General features: G+C 47.1%; 1 long non-coding RNA gene across 1 annotated transcript; it reads left to right on the forward strand.

The window, feature by feature from the left end:
* The first annotated feature begins 2909 nt into the window (after positions 1-2909).
* LOC148005180 (uncharacterized) lies at positions 2910-7926 on the forward strand. The gene is made up of 2 exons (XR_015622964.1): positions 2910-3151; positions 5923-7926. It is a non-coding gene; the product is annotated as an uncharacterized LOC148005180 (long non-coding RNA).
* Positions 7927-13950: the final 6024 nt, after the last annotated feature.

Consider the following 13950-nt stretch of genomic DNA (forward strand, 5'->3'; position numbering starts at 1 on the left):
AGTCTTGGCCCTCATCTGTCAATGAGACAATCCCCCCAACACATGCCCATAGGTCAGTTTGATCCAGCGAATTCCTCAGCTGAAGCTTTTCCTTCAGGTGACTCTAGGTTCTGCAAAAGAGAAAATTAGAGCTTACAAGGAACATCTACTAGGCACACATGTCCTGAGTAGGTGATATACATGTACTGAGCTGTGTGCTGGCATGTATGAATGTGTGTACTTGAGAAGGTCATGTTAGGAATGCGTATTTAGTACTCTGTCATTTTTTCAGTCTAATGGGGTGATGGGCAGCTGAGGATCTGCAGTTTATGGCAAGAAGTGCTGGTGTCTGGGACACAAGTCAGCCCCTGGAGAGGGGCTGTGAAGGGGATTGGCCTTGTGTTGAAGCAGTTTCCCTTGCTGTTGAAACAGTGTCATAAGGGAGGTGTAGGTTGTCTCCAGGCTGTGGAGGGTCTCTCTGTTTCATTCCTCCATTCCTGAGGATTGATTGCTGATTGCATTTATTCGTTCATTGGAAATTCCAGAAGATCATGAAAATATCAACATTTCTGTTTTCTTATTCTCAGTGGGATTTTTAGAACTTTCAGGCAAGCAGGTTAGGTTAAAATCATATATTAATCATAGGACTCTGAGGGGTCCTGCTGGATGGACTCCTGAGTCTCCCTTCTATGTTCTGCTGTCATACACCCCAGCTTTTCTCCTATAACCCTACCAGAAGGCATCTGATTTCCTGTGGTTTGCAGACGAGGAAACTAAAAATATATGTCAGAGAGCAAATGCCTGAATTCTGCGCTAGAGAATATTGGATAAGGATTCAGCACCCAGCTGTGGACAGTAACACACATACACACATTTGCGCATGTACACGCATATGCACATGCATGTGTGACACATACACATACTCCTACACCCCTTTAGCTGTACAACTATGCCATAATCCTGTGGTTCTTTGACTTTGTGCACTTGGTGTCTTCTTGGCCAAGGCAAATCTAAATAAGAGATTAGCCATGGGGACATCTTTTTAGTGATGACTGAGGATGACTTTGAACTCCAGCTCCACTTGTCTCCATATTCACAGTCCTATAGTTAATAACATGTGGGACAGCACCTGACTTTTAAAAAAATCATTCTTTAATCATGATGTGTCTGTGTGTGTGTGTGTATGTGTTTGTGTCTTTGTGTGTGTGTGTGTGTGTGTGTGTGTGTATGTATAAGTCTGTGTGTGTCTCTGTGTCTGTATGTCTGTGTGTGTCTCTATGGGTTTATGTCTGTATGTGTATGTCTTTCTGTGTGTTTGTCTTTGTATGTGTGTGTGTATGTGTGTCTCTGTATGTGTATGTCTGTGTGTATTTATGTGTGTCTATGTCTGCATGTGTGAGTATGTATGTGTGTGTGTCTCTGTGTATGTTTGTCTGTGTCTCTGTGTGTGTGAGCATATGTGTGTGTATGTCTATCTGTGTGTCTTTCTCTCTGTGTATCTATGTGTGTGTGTGTGTGTGTGTGTGTGTGTCTGCATGTGTGCAAGGTTGGCTATATGTGCGCACAGAGTGTTTGCAGAGGTCAGCTTCAAGTCTCAGTCTTCACCTCTCACTTTGAGATAAGACGTCCTAGCACTCGATGCTGCTTCAGAAGCTTTCTAAGATCCTCTTTCATCTGCCTCTCATCTGATGATTGGACTTCTGGGATTGCCAAGTGTTTTCATATCCAGTTCTACCTGAGTCCGGGGACCTGAACTCAAGTCCTCACCTTTGCTTAGCATCTCCCCAGCCCTCATAACCGCCTTTCATTTTTTCATTTTTTCATTTTTTCCTTAATCAAATAAAATAGGTGAGACAAAACAAATAAGAACAAACAGAAGAAAACCCCAAATGCACATGCTTGAGAGGTCAACTAACACGTCTAAGAGGCAGGACTCAAATCTGGGTCTCTGTGACTCCCAAGGTCATGTTGGCTGGCTTTGAGGCTGCAGCCCCTGCAGAGGCAGACACTAGCAGCCAGGCTGTGTTCCCCTTAAGCACACTGCTTCAGACAGGTTGTGTGTGGGGGGGGGGGGCTGGGCAATGGAGCTGGCTTTTGAGGGACACTGTGCCTTCAGGATGGCAGCTTTGAGACTGAGCCTGTCGGCTTGTGGGGCTGATAAGGCAAAGTCTGTGAAGGCAGCTACAGAAATGCCTCAGGCCCTTCTTCTGAGAAGAAAGGCTGTCCCTGTTGGTCTGGGCACAGTTCTCCTACAGCTTAGCCCCAAATGGCCTCAGGCTGCTCATTCATTAGCCTCACAGTGCCCTGCCCCAGTTGGTGGACCAGACCGCAGGAGAAGGAAGCAGACAGGGGGCAGCAGCTCAGACCTACCCTCCTCCTCCAAGGACAAAGAGCTGTGCCTCTTCCCTCCTCTGAAAGCCTCCTCCCTGTGCAGACTGAAGCCTGGGAAGGAAAGGCTGCCCAGAACCAGGCTTGCTGCTCAGTACCTGCAATTTGCACAGAGGGAGTTCAGCTATTTCAGAGCGGAGGCACTAGAAATACCTGAGTGGAGGGGAATGCAATGCCTCCTCCCACACCACCCTCAGAATCCAGGGTGGTACAGGGTGAACTTTCCACCAAGGTGACATTGATTTTTTAAAAGATTAAAAAAAAAGAAAGGAAGAAAAGGAAGGAAAGAAAGAAAAAGGCAGTGATCTTTCTAAATGCTGGACAAAGGAACACAGAAAACAAAGGGTGGACGGACCTGCAAGAATCAAGCCTCTCCCACAATAAGGCAGCTGCCCTCAGAGCCCAGTGCAAGGCTCCCACAAGCTCCAACGCACAAGCATCTCTGGGACCCTATCAAATTGTAGGTTTTTCTCTGTCCTTCTGAGAAAGGGGAGGGAGGCTGGAGTTCTCCAGTTTTCCAGGAACTCTGATGTTTGTCCCTTGAGCCACAATGGGTCACAAAGAGGTCACCTTCTTCAGGGCAGTTTCTCTCTGCACAGCTGTGGTCAGCTGTCCTGTATACTCCCCAGGGAGGAAGCTGTCTTCTCTGACTGAGATCTCAGTTGGGCAGTACTGACTGGACACTGGCCTGACAGCTTGAACTTGTATGTACTTCCCAGGAAAGAGGTCTTCTCAGGAGAAGAACCAGAGCATGGGAGCTCCTTGGACCCTTGGGATCACTAAGGTAGGGGCAGGGCCTGCTTCCTGAGTACTACACATCTGTTCCTGTGGAATGATCACTGGACATAGCCCCAGATGAAGTTCCTTCTCCAGACAAGCCATTTGGAATTAGCACTTTGATTCTCTTCAGAGTTAATGAAGACTCTGGGCAGACCACTGGGCCAGCCACGGTGCGGGGTCATGACTTTACAGGCTAAGGGCACTGCTGACCCTGTGGCTGTAGCCCAGACTCACAGGGCTTCTAATTATTTTTCCAATAAATTTCAGGAAGACGCTGCCCAGAGCCGGTTTGATAGCGGCTGTCACAGTGAGTGTGTATTTCCAGGAATCCCATAGGCACTGCAGTTCATCAGTAAAGGAAGTGTGCTGCCATTTTTTATTTCCTTTCTGAAATATTTCTGTTTGGGGATCTTGAAAGAGGTGATAGAAGAAAATATTAGTTCCCAGTGAAATACATGTCTTCAGGATATGATCCTGGTGCCGTGTGACCCCTGTGGACTATCCCTTTCTGAAGTACGGGGCTGGTATCTATCAGGCTACATTTGCATTTACATACAGAAGGACCCAGATCCGAGTCCCTTACACACATGTGTGGCAGCCTGCAGGCATGTGCTAAGCCTAGGCTGGGGCACCAGAGGCTCAGGCGCTGGTCTCTTGTGGTATGTAAGTAGTGATTCATGCTGCAGGTGAATTCTTTCCTTGGGTCCTAATATACGTTTGTGGAAATGCTGCCAGGGGCATATGTCCTGCCGAACAGAGCTCTGAGTTAGGGACTGGCTCTCACCAGCCCTTGGCCTGCCCCTTCCCTGCTGACCTCCTGCCTCACCTCTGTGAGGAATGCAGAGAATGTCTGCAGCTACACAGGATATCAACTCAAACTAGAAAATCAGGGTCTCTAATGGACGTTAAGGTACTTTATGAGCTCCAGGTCAAATGTGGGTGTTCACACGTTATAACGGCACACAAAGTTCATTTCACCTCTAGAGGCAGAAGCCCAGGTGCTATTGCCCTCATTTCTGTATAAAAATTCAGGACCACATTAGTTAATACATGATCAGTGCAAACATTAACTGCCAGAGGAGACTCAGCAAGGAGGCTCTGCGGGACTGTGGCTCTGCATGGGAGTTACAGAACTGTCTGGGTTCAGTGTCCAGTCTGTGCCATCCTGACACCAGAACTCCCATCTAAGGATCTAATTTTCCAGTCTCTCACAGGAACTGGGTCCTTGGTATGTGAAGGGCAGCCCCTGGTTCTGATCCAAAATCTGCCTTTTCTATCCTCACTTCCATGTCTGCTATGGGGACATGGGTGTAATAACCAGGTCCTCAGAGTCATCCCAGAACTAAAAGAATCAAAACTCCTTTCTTATCTCAGAGATACCAACCATGAGCCCCCAACTAGCTGTAGACCCTTCTTACGAAGTACTGAGCGCATATGCACACACATACACATAACAGAGACGCACATTTTAGCAGCTTGGGTCAAAGTCTCATTTCCATAAGTATCATGACTCCAGATGGGGCTCAGTTTGGTGGTCACCGAGCAAAAGATAAGATATCTCGAAACACCCAAGGGGCAGAATCACTTCATTTTTCTGGAAGTAGGTACTACCTGACCCAGTGCCCAGTGCAGCAGGATAGAGGAGCAACTGTCAATAAAAGGAAAGTCACTGTGTAACAGAGGCAGGTCTAAACTAGTGGAGGGGACTGGGGTACTCTAACAAGTTGGCAGGGAGTCCCCACTTCAGGAGCTTCTGGAACATGAGCCAAGACCAAGTGAATGGGTTTAGTTAAAGCCTTAAAACAATGATGGCAATCAGGTATCCCTCTCCTTGGAATCCAGACTATCCCAATAGCAGATGCTACTATCCTTCAAGGAAACAAGGGCTGGTGAACAGGAGAGAAGAGCCACCCAAATGGTCCAGGGCAGGCATCACTGACATTCTCCTAAGAGAGAATCTCTCAGTCTTGTCCCTGCAACTAGGGTTTCTTAATTCTCTCCAAGGCCAGACAAAGGCATGAATATGTGAATCACTGGAGAGAGAGATTTCTGAACTGAGTGACTTCCATCTCGTGAGCATGACATTGGTTTTCTTCTATTCAGGGACCTCCTTAGCCTACTGTTTCTGGGCCTCACATTCTTAATTCATATAATGGGGCTATTTTCTTTCTCTGAATCCTATGGCTTAGGATACAAGAGATTCGGGGAGGAGGAGAGCTTAAAAATTTATGGGAAGACAAGCTATTGGGTTTTAGATTGACATCTTATGGGAAGAGGGAAGTGGTGTCTGAGGTGCAGGAGGGAGAAGCAGGTTCTCAGAGACCATCTGGGATCAGCAAAGGTCAGCACCTAAAGGTCACTGGAAGTGATTCAGTCTATTGAGTTCATTCGGCAGATGGAGGAAAGGGTGGTGGCATCAGGGGATTCATGGGTGTACTGGGTAGTTTTCTGTCATTGTGACACAAGCTAGAGTCCTTGGGTGAGAGGGACCATTGACCAAGGAATTGCCTCCACCAGACTGTACTGCCAGTAAATCTGTGGGATATTTTCTTGATTGATGATTGATATAAAAGGGTTCAGCTTACAGTGGGCAGTGCCTCCCATGAGCAGGCAGCGGTCCTGGATAGACTAACCAAGCAAGCTGACTAGGAAGCAGTATTCCTCTGTGGTTCTGCCTCAGACCCTTCCTCCAAGTTTTTGCCATGACTTCCTTCCCTGACGTTTCTCAGTGATGGACTATATGCTGTTAGATGAAGTAAATCCTTTTCTCCCCAGGTTGCATCTGGTTGGAGTTTTACCACAGCAACAGGAAACAGATCAGGACAAGAAGACTCTCCTTCCCTCTCTGCAGGCTCTCTTCTCCCAGGCCTGGATAGTATGCTCAATAACCGAATAAGGCAGCCAACAATGGAACACCAATTGCTGTTTTTATCCCAACTGGATCAGAATTAGCTGACTATGTGTGTGTGTGTGTGTGTGTGTGTGTGTGTGTGAATATGTTCAGGATCAGCCCAGACCTGAAGATTACTTACATTTTTATGCCTCTTCACCCTCAAGCAGAAGGGGTGCTTCATGAAAACTTGCCTACAACTTCTAAGGATAGACTCATTGTATGCACATTTAAGAATTTCTTTAAATGCAGCCAGTTAACATGTCCAGACCATGCTGTTAAGTTGGTTAACATGTACAGATCACCTTAATTTTCATAGACCAGGGGCTAATGGGCAGAAGCAGAGCACCCAAGCCTGCAGGAAAGGAATATAAGCCAACCCAAGGCATGGCCTATTTTGATGTGGTCAAGGAAGATGCTGTGTAGGAAGGAGCCCTGAGGGACACATGGAGGTGAGCAAATCAGGTCAGCACAGCCGGGGGTGGCCCTGGACCAAATGCCTGCCAGTCTGATAGAGGACTCTGACCTAATTTCGGGAGGACCTAGATTGAGGGCAACCTAGGACAAGAGGTTGACTGAGGGATCTGTGCTATGAACCGAAGCAGAGCCACCCATGCAGTCTGGAGTGGTAGGTAGCCCAGAAAGAGGACAGCAGGCCTGGCACTGAGAAAACAGTTATAGCTGCCCATGGCCAGGACAGCCTCATTTAAAAGGGATTCAGTAAGACAGGTTTCCTAGACTATCGTGCTCCTTACAGACTGCTAGGCTGTATATTATTGCTTATCTCTGGGTGTCCCCACCTACGCTTAACAACTGACTAGTGAGGACCTCATTGAGGTTCTGTTAGCATCTATTTTACCCCACCTGAGGGAAATACAAAGCCCCTTAGCTCTAGGCATGACATCAAAGCCATGTGGGTTCAAGTTCTCCACTTGTCTGCCAGTATGTATCAACTACGTGACTTCAACTATGTGACTATACATGCTACAGTTTTCATACGTGGTGTCCAAAGTCAGTAGCCCCACGTACTCAGAGAACATATTCACAGTGATTTTACATTTATTAAAATAGCTTTAGAAGAATAGATTGTTCTTAAAGGTACCAGTAAACTAAGGTCGTGCCTAGGACGCATAGCATGTGGAGAAAAATTATCTCTGGAGGTAAGATGTCGATAATCTGAAAGCGAATAGTTTTGGAGAGAGAGAGAGAGGCCCATTAATAGTAGGACTGGTAAAGGTGGAGCTCTTTCTCTTTCAGGCATGGCTAAATTTCATCACAGCAGACACCGGGTTTTAAAACATAGTAGTGGGTTTGTTGAGTGAATGAACAAAGAAATCAATCAGTAGTTACCTCATGTGGGTTGATCTACGGTGGGAGGCCACCCAAGATATGACTCTGTAATATAGTAGTAGCCTCATAATTCTTCTAATTGAGGTTCTATGTCTCCTGCCTTCCTAAAAAGTGGACAGTCACTTTTGGAAGCTTTTAGGGGTAATCACAGTTGGGAAGCATACGCAGACATGGATAGCTTATCTCACTAGCCACTCTTCAAAACATAAGAGGTCATTTACATATATGTTGTTCTAGTTGGCTTTAACCGTCAACTTGACATAGTCTAGAGTCATCTAAGGAGAAAGTCTCAAATGAGAAACTGCACAGCCCATATTGTTCTGTGTTCATATTTGTGAGAGATTGTCTTGATTGTTGGCGGTAGGAAGAAGGTGATTCTGGGCTGTTTAAGAAAGCTAGATAGACATGGGCCCATCAACCTTCCAGCAGTGTGCATCCATAGGTTTTACTTCGGGCTCTTGTTTGAGTGTTTGATCTGACTATCCTCAGTGATGGACTGTGACCTGGACGTGCAAGCCAATAAATCCTTCCTTCTCTAAGTTGCTTTTGCTCCAAGTGTTTTGTCACAGTAACAGAAAGGAAATTAGAATACACAAGTTTCTTTACATGTTCATTAACATATCTATTTACTTATCCATGCATTTAACCATCTTGCTATTGTTTACTGGATACCTATACATCTAAGCTGCATCTTGGTTGTTGGGAGATGTGAACATATTGGCTTTCTGCAATCTCTAAGCTGCTGGACAGGCAAAGCTAAAAAGCAGTTGCAACACACCCAGTCCTTGCCTAATAAAGAAGTGAATATTCATGAACACCTCTCTAATGATGGCAGTGACTTGGATCCCCAATAATTCAAACATTGTGAAGCTATAGTTTTATCTAGTAGCATTAATTTTTATAATTGTCGCTCGTTACTTTCAGGCTGAGAGATGTTTATAACACTGTTCTCCTTGTTTGAGGACTTTCACCAATTCTTAATTGCTGGCTGATGACTCTATCCTTCTCTTCCAGAGTACTTCCTTGAAGGCACCTTTAGTTATAAAGCTTGAATTTTATCATGCAGGTTAATAATCTTTCTTCATTTCATTTTGGCACATTCCAGAAAATCATTTTTTTCAGCCATTACGGATCAAAACCGCTTGTGCTAATGTAAAATAAATGAGAAGAGTGGAGAGAGAATGTGGTTGCAGGAGGCTCTCAATTTGTGGCATAATTGAGAGTGTGGAGAAAATGTGTGCAGGTACCAGGATGGCACACATTTCAGCCACAATTTGTGTTCTAAATGCTCTGCAGCTCTGTGATTGAGGGTGAAGCTCTGAGACTGCAGGGAGGGATAGTTCCTGTGATAAGAAAGATGGGAACCGAGGGAGCTCCAAGTTCAGCCTTCTTCTGCTAGTTTCCTGATACAGGGAAAGCCTGCTGAGACCCCAGGAAACAAGGAATGTAGAGTGGTCCTGACAGAGGACCTAATCTAGTGTCTCAGAATGGGTTTTCTGGGGAAGGAATTTGAGATGAAGGGACTCTTTCAGGGTCAAAAAGCAGCTGTAGTGTGCCCAACAATATTCCGCCGAACAAAGAAGCAACTATTCAAGGGGGACAGAGGGGGACAGTGGTCTCATGGTCCTCTGTAGCGATGGCGGTCATTTTGAATCCCATCAATACAAAAGTCAGAAAGCTGTAGTTTTATCTAGGTAGCCCTGATTAGCTGCTGCACAGAACTTCCAGGATAAGGGGTATTTAGGAAGCTGTTCTCTATGAGGGGTGAATTCAGAAAGATAGCCAGGGAGACTATCTGAGTTCAAGTGCTCCAAGATGTTCCATGGAGTTCCCCGAGTCCTCAGAATATTCTTTATGGAAGCGAGAAGGCTGAGTCTTGGGGCCTCTGCAGTGAGCAGTTACTCATGAGCACGCCCCATCTTCTGGGGGTATGAGCATTGTTCTGAAGCCCAGGAAAATAGCTGGAGGAAGTCACAGTATGAGCTTTAGCTAAAGCACCACCATGCTGGATGATGCTATTGAACCTTTCATGGGGTATGGGAGAAGAGGATGGGTATGATTCCTCCTAAAGCCCAAACTCTAAAGCAAGAGAGCCATAGAGAAAGTCCTTTCTTGGCTGCACGTCCGTGTCCTGTTGGATTGCCCTCCTTGTTGCTACTTCAAAGCTGCATGTCTTGAAAGAGCTTTCCCCTTCCCCTTCCCTCCTTCGGTGTATTAGTTTGCTGTGCTGGTTTGGATGAGAAGGTATTCCCTGTAGTCCTGGGTGCTCTTTGGGTAGGTTGAGGAGGTGTGGCTTTATTTTGGGGTGGGCTTTGAGAGTTTAGAGACTCCCACAAATCTAGCTGGGTCTGTTTGCTTCTTGTCTGCAGTTCAAGATGTGAGCTCTCAGGCTGCTGCTCCAGCTGCTCCCATACTGTGAAGGACTCTTAATCCCCTTGAACCATAAGCCCAAACAAACCCTTCCATCTATACATATCGCCTTGGTCATAATGTTTATCACAGCAACAGAAGGTAAATAATTCACTCAACAACTGTTCTTCCTAGGTCAGAATGACCTCCAGGTGCTAACCACTGCAGAGAGCTTCCTTCTAGTCCCTTGCAGACAGCACCAGTCATGTTTGTTTTGGAGTTAACCATGACGCCTGTGACACAGCTGTGCTGTCACCGTCTTCTTGGTGTCTCATCTTTTGCTGGGGATCTTTGCAGTATTGTGTTTCTTGGCCTCAGACCTTGTTGCCAGCATGTGATATCTAGGTGACACCTCTTCTCTAGATCCAGACCCTATTCCGTGGTGGCATTCAGCCTAACTGTGTCTCAAGCACACCGAGATCCTTAGTCCAGGCTGCGCAGACCTCCCAGTGTTCTCTTACCACATTCCATCAGCAGGCTGTCCACAACCACTGTGGAGCTACAACCAGCTTGTATTGTTTTATTCCCCCACATATCAAACTGAAATCCATCTGTGTCCACCTGCCCATTGCTTTGATACGAGCCACTCATGCTGTTATGGTGACGGGGTGGTTCACACTAGAAACACGCCCTATTTTCTTGAGGACAAGGCAGTGAGTGATCTACTATTCAAGATGAAAACTGGTGAAACTGGTGTCATCAGCCACTGATTAAAACCCTTTATAAAGCAGCTACACTCACAGTATTTTATTTTTATTTTTATTTATTTTTATTTTTACAGTGCCTGATGTGGTCAGGTCCCTCTGCAGCTGCTGTCTCTTTTCAGAGTACTCGCTCCGCTCCTGCTCCCAAACCTGTCACTAGAGTCAACACCACTTTTTCCCCTCTGGGCCCTGTCTACTACCCTTATCTCTTCTTGGTGGCCTATGTCACATCCTCTGGGCAGTGTCTCTTTCCACTGTGACCTGGCCATATTTCCCTAGCACACATTCTCAATCTCTGCAGGCTTCTCTAAATTCTAGTGTTTGCGGTACATGAAAGATCCCACTGGTTCATGAAATTATTTCATTAAACCCTGACATTCTGATTTCCCTGTGAGCTCTGGGAATGTAAAGACAGTTCAGACATAGCACTCAATAAATATTTTCGGATGGATAGGTGGGTGGGTGGATGAATATATAACTGGATTCACTGAGATCATAACACAGAATAAAAAACAGATTTATATTTTGGGAGTACAGATGTTCACTGTTGAAAACAGACTTTTTGACATCCTGGGACATCCATCCATATACCCGTTATGTCCTGGAACATGAGGCCATGAAATCAAGAAAGCAGGCCAAAGCTCCTAAGGGTGATGTTGGCAGAGAGGAGAACACATGGCAGAGCCCTGAGCTCCCCAGGCAGAGGAGTAGAGGCTTAGAGCTTAGATGTGCCTGACTGAACTGCGTTCATCCTAAATTCTTACAGCAAACTCCAGTTCACAGGAACTGGGAAGGTGACTGCAACTTAGGCGATCAGGCTAAAATGCTCTGTAGAAAGATGTGTCTCTATAGCTGGGATAGTCAGTTTCTCCCTCAGTTCCATGGCCCCCTGTCCCAGGCCTTGGTCCTGCTTGTCCCTATATCAGCCCTGTTGGTTCAACTTTCTGGCTCTAAGAAGAACCCTCCCCCCCGCCCCCGGGGAAAAGAAAACAGGACTGAACAACCAGCAACCAGCTCATCCATCAATCCTTAAGGACCGTTAATCCATAGCAACTGTTTCCACCTTCAGCTGCTCTGGTTCCCAGGATGCCTTGGGCTGCTGGTTTGTATTTCTCCGGGAATCCTGTTGCTGTGTTTGCTGTGTCTTTGCTTCTCTGCCTCCCTATGTAGCCCCGGTCCTGTGACTTGCAGGCCATGGTTAGCCCTGCTCCTCTGCTAGCTGGATTCGCCCTACTTGCTCTGAAAATGTCTGCTGGGAAAGCAGGGCCACGGACATGCTCTCTGCTCTCCAGAAAGCTCCTGACTCAGCGTTTTCCCTCTGATACTAGCAGAGCCCTCCGGGACAAGAAGGGCAGGAATGGGGCCAGTGCTGCGTGGTAGCCAGTGACCTGCAGAGCTGTTTGCCTCTGTTCCCTTTGGCCTGCAGACTGATGAACAGGGTACAGCCTGCACTCTGAGCCCTTAAAGAGGATGTTGAGTGGGCCTCGGGAACTAGTCACCCAATGGAGATCAAGCTGCCGTTCCCATGGTGATTCCACACTGAGCCCTGTGCCCTGGGAACTCACCTCCTCCCATTCACTGTAACCTCCATTAAGCAGAAACAAAAGATTAATACGGCAGAAGCCATTTAATGAACTCAGAGCTGGCAGCGGCTTGCAGCTTTTTTCCAGAGCGGATTCCTGGAACAGCAATGCAGAGGCTTCCCCGCCTCTTCCAGGACAGCCAGGGCATTCAGCTGTCTGATCTCTCTGGACTGTCAGACATCCATGCAGCAAATAGACTCAGGCAATCTTGTGGGTGTGGGGAAGACCCCTTACCTCTTTGTCTTTGTTCAGGTCATTCTCTCACCTCACCAGAAAGGGAGGAGAGCAGGGTCTCAGGTATGTGAAGAAAGGATGCAGGCTTTCTCGCCTCCAGCCGGAGGTGGGGGTGGGGGTGGGGGTGGGGTGCTGGTGGTGGTGCAAGGAAGCCAGTGCTGGGAGGAGACTGGAGCAGCAGTCAGAGTGTCTGGAGACCAAGTGTCTAGACTTGGTTAGTGGGAGCTGCAAGCCTCCTTTGATGCCCATTGTATCAGAGGTCTGAGCTCACTGACACACATGCACACACACACACACACACACACACACACACACACACACACACACCAGCCAGGTTTTGTGCACACTGGGGGCTCAGTGGAGGGTCTGTACATGGTTTGTCCATTTCCCAGTCCTCTTCTCGACTGAGGTACAGCCCACTCTGTCAGGGCCTCGGCTTATGCATGCATTCCTGCCTTTCTCCACACCTTCTAGATGGTCGGTGGAGCACAGACCCAGAGGCTAGGCAGGTCTCTTGTTCTTTTCTAGGATTTGATGTCAAACCTTAGGTCTGTGGTTTGGACAGAGGCTTGAGTTTCACAGGCCCCTCAGGACACACGCAGAGAACCTTCCTTCCAGAACAAAGGGCAGTCTTCCGAGGGCTATTCTCAGTTGTGCGTACCAGCTGGGCAATGGACGGGCATTCATTATTGCAAAGGTGAGACGAGACATAGCCAGCCCTTCATAAGGAGTCTCCAGAGGCAATTCCACAAAGACGGCCTCTCTCAGAATCCCGATCCTAGCAACTGCTCTGACTACGTAACCTGTGCTGCCCACGGAATTCGGGGATGATGTGAGCTCTCAGTTTCACTCATCCTCATCCAGTGCGCAGTTTGGGGTGTAACACCCATTGGTGTCAGTGTTCCCATGACCGCCCCGCCCCTACTTTTGGCCCAGAGTGCCACTGCTAGAAACGCTGGCTAACGAGCAGGATGAGAAGGCTGGGCACTGCGGTTGCTTTGTTAAGCTAGTTCTTCTAACACCAAAGACAGATATTCCCCAAGTGATGTCCACCAACAATGGCAAAGCTAGAGGTGGAGTCACAAGCAGAAGTGAAGGTGAGGTTGGGAGGGAGGTGTCTGGAGATGAGGTGCCTAGACTTGGTTTGTGGGAGCTGCAAGCCTCCTCTGCTGCCCATCGTACCAGAGGTCTGAGGTCACTGAGCTGGTTAGAGAGCTGAGGAGAAAGGTCATCTGAACTGGGAGGCAGGCTTTGAATCCACTCCCAGTGCTGCTAGGTCAGCCTGTAGTTCTCAGTTTGCTCCTAGGGTGCAGGAGTAGATGGGGAAACTGCTGGGAGTTGATCTCAGGGCAGCCTCGCTTGGTTACCTAGACCCTGCCCAGAGAGATCAGCTCAGTGGTGGTGGTGGTGGTGGCTGCCTGTTTCTAGTTCAAACTCAACTCCTATTATTATTTTTAATAATAAGATATTTTTTCACATGTTGTACATCTTAATTAGTAGTAAATATTCACAGATTGTATTTAATAGCAACATATCCCCACATGTGAGTTGAATATGGTAATTTGTAATTTGTTGAGTCAAAAATGTTGTGACTAAGAGAAAGTTGGTTTGGGTTTCGATGCAGGTGGAGGGA

The sequence above is a fragment of the Rattus norvegicus genome, chromosome 6, assembly GCF_021556685.1.
Source record: "Rattus norvegicus strain SHRSP/BbbUtx chromosome 6, alternate assembly SHRSP_T2T, whole genome shotgun sequence".
Lineage (NCBI taxonomy): Eukaryota > Metazoa > Chordata > Mammalia > Rodentia > Muridae > Rattus > Rattus norvegicus.